Below are 7,572 nucleotides of genomic sequence, written 5' to 3'. Positions count from 1 at the left end.
AGAGAGAGAGAGAGAGAGAGAGAGAGAGAGAGAGAGAGAGAGAGAGAGAGAGAGAGAGAGAGAGAGATGAGAGAGAGAGAGAGAGAATGAGAGAGAGAGAGAGAGAGAGAGAGAGAGAGAGAGAGAGAGAGAGAGAGAGAGAGAGAGAGAGAGAGAGAGAGAGAGAGAGAGAGAGAGAGAGAGAGAGAGAGAGAGAGAGACTGTTACTGGTACAATAGAAGGGGAACCGAGCAAGAGAGAGAGAGATTGGGTAGGGGAAGAGATTGAGAGAGAGGAGGGGGTGACGAGGGGGGGTATATAAAAGAGAGAGACCCGGGCGCAGCAGGATAGCCCCCCCATCCCCAATCATCCTATATTAAGGTAAAGAGTGATGTGGTCATAACAGAGGCGGGGGAGCCTAGCGGGTGGACGGTGAGAGTAAACAAACCTGGAGAATACTTGGAATTTTAATATATTTTTTGGTTCAGTTGGATATGGGAGGTGAGCGGTGGAGGGAGGGCAGATGTTAAGGCCAGACCGTAGGAGTGACTGCAGGTGGGAATGATATATTTACTGTTGAAAGTTTGGGGTACGGTAGTGGAATGGTGCCATACTGTGGTGGAATGGTGCCATACTGTGGTGGAATGGTACCATGCTGTGGTGGAATGGTGTTATACTGTGGTGGAATGGTGTCTTACTGTGGTGGAATGGTGTCTTACTGTGGTGGAATGGTGTCATACTGTGGTGGAATGGTGCCATACTGTGGTGGAATGGTGCCATACTGTGGTGGAATGGTGTCTTACTGTGGTGGAATAGTGTCTTACTGTGGTGGAATGGTGTCATACTGTGGTGGAATGGTGTCTTACTGTGGTTGAATGGTGTCTTACTGTGGTGGAATGGTGCCAAACTGTGGTGGAATGGTGTCTTACTGTGGTTGAATGGTGTCTTACTGTGGTGGAATGGTGCCAAACTGTGGTGGAATGGTGTCTTACTGTGGTGGAATGGTGTCATACTGTGGTGGAATGGTGTCTTACTGTGGTTGAATGGTGTCTTACTGTGGTGGAATGGTGCCAAACTGTGGTGGAATGGTGTCTTACTGTGGTGGAATGGTGTCATACTGTGGTGGAATGGTGTCTTACTGTGGTTGAATGGTGTCTTACTGTGGTGGAATGGTGTCTTACTGTGGTGGAATGGTGTCTTACTGTGGTGGAATGGTGTCTTACTGTGGTGGAATGGTGTCATGCTGTGGTGGAATGGTGTCTTACTGTGGTGGAATGGTGTCATACTGTGGTGGAATGGTGTCTTACTGTGGTGGAATGGTGTCATACTGTGGTGGAATGGTGTCTTACTGTGGTGGAATGGTGTCATACTGTGGTGGAATGGTGTCATACTGTGGTGGAATGGTGTCTTACTGTGGTGGAATGGTGTCTTACTGTGGTGGAATGGTGTCTTACTGTGGTGGAATGGTGTCATGCTGTGGTGGAATGGTGTCTTACTGTGGTGGAATGGTGTCATACTGTGGTGGAATGGTGTCTTACTGTGGTGGAATGGTGTCATACTGTGGTGGAATGGTGTCTTACTGTGGTTGAATGGTGTCTTACTGTGGTGGAATGGTGTCTTACTGTGGTGGAATGGTGTCTTACTGTGGTGGAATGGTGTCTTACTGTGGTGGAATGGTGTCATGCTGTGGTGGAATGGTGTCTTACTGTGGTGGAATGGTGTCATACTGTGGTGGAATGGTGTCTTACTGTGGTGGAATGGTGTCATACTGTGGTGGAATGGTGTCTTACTGTGGTGGAATGGTGTCATACTGTGGTGGAATGGTGTCATACTGTGGTGGAATGGTGTCTTACTGTGGTGGAATGGTGTCTTACTGTGGTGGAATGGTGTCTTACTGTGGTGGAATGGTGTCATGCTGTGGTGGAATGGTGTCTTACTGTGGTGGAATGGTGTCATACTGTGGTGGAATGGTGTCTTACTGTGGTGGAATGGTGTCATACTGTGGTGGAATGGTGTCTTACTGTGGTGGAATGGTGTCATACTGTGGTGGAATGGTGTCTTACTGTGGTGGAATGGTGTCTTACTGTGGTGGAATTGTGTCATACTGTGGTGGAATGGTGTCATACTGTGGTGGAATGGTGTCTTACTGTGGTGGAATGGTGTCTTACTGTGGTGGAATGGTGTCATGCTGTGGTGGAATTGTGTCATACTGTGGTGGAATGGTGTCTTACTGTGGTGGAATGGTGTCTTACTGAGGTGGAATGGTGTCTTACTGTGGTGGAATGGTGTCATGCTGTGGTGGAATGGTGTCATACTGTGGTGGAATGGTGCCATACTGTGGTGGAATGGTGTCTTACTGTGGTGGAATGGTGTCTTACTGTGGTGGAATGGTGTCTTACTGTGGTGGAATGGTGTCATGCTGTGGTGGAATGGTGTCATACTGTGGTGGAATGGTGCCATACTGTGGTGGAATGGTGTCTTACTGTGGTGGAATGGTGTCTTACTGTGGTGGAAAGGTGTCATGCTGTGGTGGAATGGTGTCATACTGTGGTGGAATGGTGCCATACTGTGGTGGAATGGTGTCTTACTGTGGTGGAATGGTGTCTTACTGTGGTGGAATGGTGTCATGCTGTGGTGGAATGGTGTCATACTGTGGTGGAATGGTGCCATACTGTGATGGAATGGTGTCTTACTGTGGTGGAATGGTGTCTTACTGTGGTGGAATGGTGTCATGCTGTGGTGGAATGGTGTCATACTGTGGTGGAATGGTGTCTTACTGTGGTGGAATGGTGTCATGCTGTGGTGGAATGGTGTCTGACTGTGGTGGAATGGTGTCTGACTGTGGTGGAATGGTGCCATACTGTGGTGGAATGGTGTCTTACTGTGGTGGAATGGTGTCATGCTGTGGTGGAATTGTGTCATACTGTGGTGGAATGGTGTCTTACTGTGGTGGAATGGTGTCATGCTGTGGTGGAATGGTGTCTGATTGTGGTGGAATGGTGTCTGACTGTGGTGGAATGGTGCCATACTGTGGTGGAATGGTGTCTTACTGTGGTGGAATGGTGTCATGCTGTGGTGGAATTGTGTCATACTGTGGTGGAATGGTGTCATACTGTGGTGGAATGGTGTTATGCTGTGGTGGAATGGTGTCTTACTGTGGTGGAATGGTGTCATGCTGTGGTGGAATGGTGTCTGACTGTGGTGGAATGGTGTCATACTGTGGTGGAATGGTGTCTGACTGTGGTGGAATGGTGTCATACTGTGGTGGAATGGTGTCTTACTGTGGTGGAATGGTGTCATGCTGTGGTGGAATGGTGTCTGACTGTGGTGGAATGGTGTCTGACTGTGGTGGAATGGTGCCATACTGTGGTGGAATGGTGTCTTACTGTGGTGGAATGGTGTCATGCTGTGGTGGAATGGTGTCATACTGTGGTGGAATGGTGTCATACTGTGGTGGCATGGTGTTATACTGTGGTGGAATGGTGTCTGACTGTGGTGGAATGGTGTCTGACTGTGGTGGAATGGTGTCATACTGTGGTGGAATGGTGTCTGACTGTGGTGGAATGGTGTCATACTGTGGTGGAATGGTGTTATACTGTGGTGGAATGGTGTCTGACTGTGGTGGAATGGTGTCATACTGTGGTGGAATGGTGTTATACTGTGGTGGAATGGTGTCTGACTGTGGTGGAATGGTGTCATACTGTGGTGGAATGGTGTTATGCTGTGGTGGAATTGTGTCATACTGTGGTGGAATGGTGTCTTACTGTGGTGGAATGGTGTCTTACTGTGGTGGAATGGTGTCATACTGTGGTGGAATGGTGTCATGCTGTGGTGGAATGGTGTCATACTGTGGTGGAATGGTGTCATACTGTGGTGGAATGGTGTCATGCTGTGGTGGAATGGTGTTATGCTGTGGTGGAATGGTGTCTTACTGTGGTGGAATGGTGTCTGACTGTGGTGGAATGGTGTCAAATAATTGTATAACGGTGTCTTACTGTTACAATATAAAACATTTTTGTTTATTATGAATTCACAGACGGAAGTCCAGTGAGCTGGACGGGACGTTGTCGTCGCCGAGCTCCCTGAAGTAAACAATGGGGAACACTCGCACCTCAGAGTGCTCGAGCCCCCCCCCCCCCCCCATGCTGACCCATTAGTCAGGTCTTGTAAGTGACCTGCCAACTTCCGCAAAATGGGTTAATTGGATAATTGCAGAATGGCTAACTTGTGTTCTCTCACTAACGAGCGGCCGCCTTGCCTTTGTCTTGGCAGCGAGACACAGCCTCCAGGCTACCTTCGGTAGACGAAAGTAGCGTATATAAGCTACTAGTAGCGTATATACTCTATAGGAACAGTCCTATACAGGAACTGTATGTTCCTGTATAGGAACTGTCCTATACAGCCTCCCAGGTACTAAGTAGTCTGCTACTATTCGCCATTAAATACATTTTTATGTGTGTTAAGTAAAAGGTGAAATAAATTTCAATCTTTAACAATTGTTCGTAAACGTAATTGATTCCACAGTTCTGATATCGTCAAGAGTGAAGGGTACTCTTGGGAAGATTACTGGCTGAAGATGAATGATGATAAGTTTTACATGTGTTATGAACCCAGGTAGCCTGAAGAACGAGGCTACCTGTCTCAGAGTTATTCCGCCTACCACACCTAATTGAGAGGTGAAGCCCGCGGGACGTCTTTTCCTTGCTTGAGCAACAGAAGTCGTCGGAGAGGGTTTACTGTGTTGAGCTCCTGGCAAAGGAGGAAACACCTAACTGTGTGCTGCTTCAAAAGGAAGGAATCAAGCAGGCGTTTGTGTGTGAAGCCTGTGAATGACTTAATGTACTCAAGTCAAGAGCAGAAGAGCTGGGAGGCCGTCATAAAGGAACTTTGGTGGAGGTCTTAAGAGGCTGACCTTTGGGAGCCCCAGCTGAACGCCTTCTAGATATAGATTCTGCGGTAAGCTCATATAACAATTGTTACAGTGGTTGACTGTGCTTGATCGTATGCCCAGCTATCGTGGCATATGTTTATACATGTATGATAGATATTTTATTAAGGCAGTAAGCTGAAATAAGAGAGTAGAGATAAGAGGACAGGTTGGAGAGAGCGGCGATGCGTCAGTCCTCCCCAAATGTCAGTGGGTGACTAAGGGGGGAAAGCCCTCTGCAGCGGCGGTGGCCAGCAACGTGTCCAGACATGTCGAAAATGGACCCGCCCAAGATGGGGGAGGACCGTCGCACCGACGTGTTAAGAGTTTAAAGAGATGACGAATGGAGGAGTTTTATTTTCTCCGAATACATTTTTATTGGTATGTCAAGGGAATTGCAGGTTTGTTTGGGAAGAAGTTAATGAAGAAACCTCGAGGCTGGAGAAGTGTATGCTGAACTCTGTGGGAGAGCAGAACTCCACAGTGAGGAGTTTACCTCAAGCAGTGTAAAGGAGCAGTGAAGAAGAGTTTCGCGTGTCTCTGGAATCAGCGGTGAAGCATCACTGGTGTTGGATGAGGACTTCGTTGTGCAGCAGTTTGGGAGAACTGCAGAAGTGCCTTTTTTTAATATTTTGGAGAACCTAGAGATATTCATCGGATGTGAGCCTCTTGGAGCAGAACAGAGGTTTATAGTGGACACACAGGAATGTATAAGGGGAGTGCTTGAATGGTTATTGGCGTGTAAGACACAGTGTAAGGTGAGAGATTGCTTTCTTCTTGTGTTGAGGAATATTTATGTAGACATTTCTGATGTTTCAGCCACAGGCCGAGTTTAATATACTTTCAGGGCTGAGTGTACAATATTGTTGTGACGAGATTTCAACCCCATTTAGTGAGGGAGTTGTAAGTGGTAAGCCAAGAGTTGAACAGCCACTTGATAGGGACGGTTGGTGAGGCCAGGATATATAGGAGTGCTACCGGGTTGTAGCAGCTCAGAGTGTTGTATGATAATATATATTGTTTTTTACATCATGTATTGTATATGTATTGTATTAAATGTGTATTGTTAGCTTACTTTTGCTCTTGTCCTCGTGAGGCTTCCCAGAGAGCAGGAGAGAGAGAGAGCGAGAGAGAGAAGGGATCACGGCTGCAGACAGAGTGGTAGAAAATTCTAATTCACAAAAGGGGGATTAGGGAGATCATTCCAAACAAGGAGAGAGTGGGGAGTCATGGCGGCTCAAGTAGGGTGTGTAGACAAGACAGGACAGTGTTGGCGCCACACCCCTAAATATGTGTTACTGAACCCCTCTCCAAGGTCAAGAGGCGTACAGGGTAATCTGAGTAAATTTAAACAAGACCCATTTCTTCTCTAGAAGTGAATAAGTGGATGGAGGAAGCTCTATACTCCCTTCATATAGAGCTTCCTATGTAAGTGGTGAAGGTGGGTGAGGTCAGGGTGGTGAAGGTGGGTGAGGTCAGGATGGTGAAGGTGGGTGAGGTCAGGGTGGTGAAGGTGGGTCAGGTCAGGGTGGTGAAGGTGGGTCAGGTCAGGGTGGTGAAGGTGGGTCAGGTCAGGGTGGTGAAGGTGGGTCAGGTCAGGGTGGTGAAGGTGGGTCAGGTCAGGGTGGTGAAGGTAGGTCAGGTCAGGGTGGTGAAGGTGGGTCAGGTCAGGGTGGTGAAGGTGGGTCAGGTCAGGGTGGTGAAGGTGGGTCAGGTCAGGGTGGTGAAGGTGGGTCAGGTCAGGGTGGTGAAGGTGGGTCAGGTCAGGGTGGTGAAGGTGGGTCAGGTCAGGGTGGTGAAGGTGGGTGAGGTCAGGGTGGTGAAGGTGGGTCAGGTCAGGGTGGTGAAGGTGGGTCAGGTCAGGGTGGTGAAGGTGGGTCAGGTCAGGGTGGTGAAGGTGGGTCAGGTCAGGGTGGTGAAGGTGGGTCAGGTCAGGGTGGTGAAGGTGGGTCAGGTCAGGGTGGTGAAGGTGGGTCAGGTCAGGGTGGTGAAGGTGGTGAAGGTCAGGGTGGTGAAGGTGGGTCAGGTCAGGGTGGTGAAGGACAGAGAAGACACTAGAACAGTCGTTAAGAATGACGAGTTTGTAGAATCATTTTGCAACTAAAGAATCATTGTTGAATGTTAATTCATTTATTTTAATGTTGTCGTGATTGATTTGCTGGTGAGTTTAAATGATTCCTCCCCCCCCCCCTCTCTCTCTCTCTCTCTCCCTCTCTCTCTCTCTCTCTCTCTCTCTCTCTCTCTCTCTCTCTCTCTCTCTCTCTCTCTCTCTCTCTCTCTCTCTCTCTCTCTCTCTCTCTCTCTCTCTCTCTCTCTCTCTCTCTCTCTCTCTCTCTCTCTCTCTCTCTCTCTCTCTCTCTCTCTCTCTCTCTCTCTCTCTCTCTCTCTCTCTCTCTCTCTCTCTCTAGTCAACTGATTATTAGGCTAACCAGTAAAACGTCCAGTTAATTGGTTCTTCCAATAACATTACCAATCAATTCATCAACTCATAAATATAATGACCCAATGGCACTCATCTTATCCATTCACATAAAAAAACACGTCTAATTCATTCGCAGACAAACACTGCTAATCCATTCATTCGTAGACAGACACATCTAATCAAGTCATCAATCTTCCTGCAATTGGGGAGCATCATAAATCTAACCAAAACACGGGTAATTTAT

The sequence above is a fragment of the Procambarus clarkii genome, chromosome 1, assembly GCF_040958095.1.
Source record: "Procambarus clarkii isolate CNS0578487 chromosome 1, FALCON_Pclarkii_2.0, whole genome shotgun sequence".
Lineage (NCBI taxonomy): Eukaryota > Metazoa > Arthropoda > Malacostraca > Decapoda > Cambaridae > Procambarus > Procambarus clarkii.
This window is presented reverse-complemented; position numbering follows the sequence as displayed.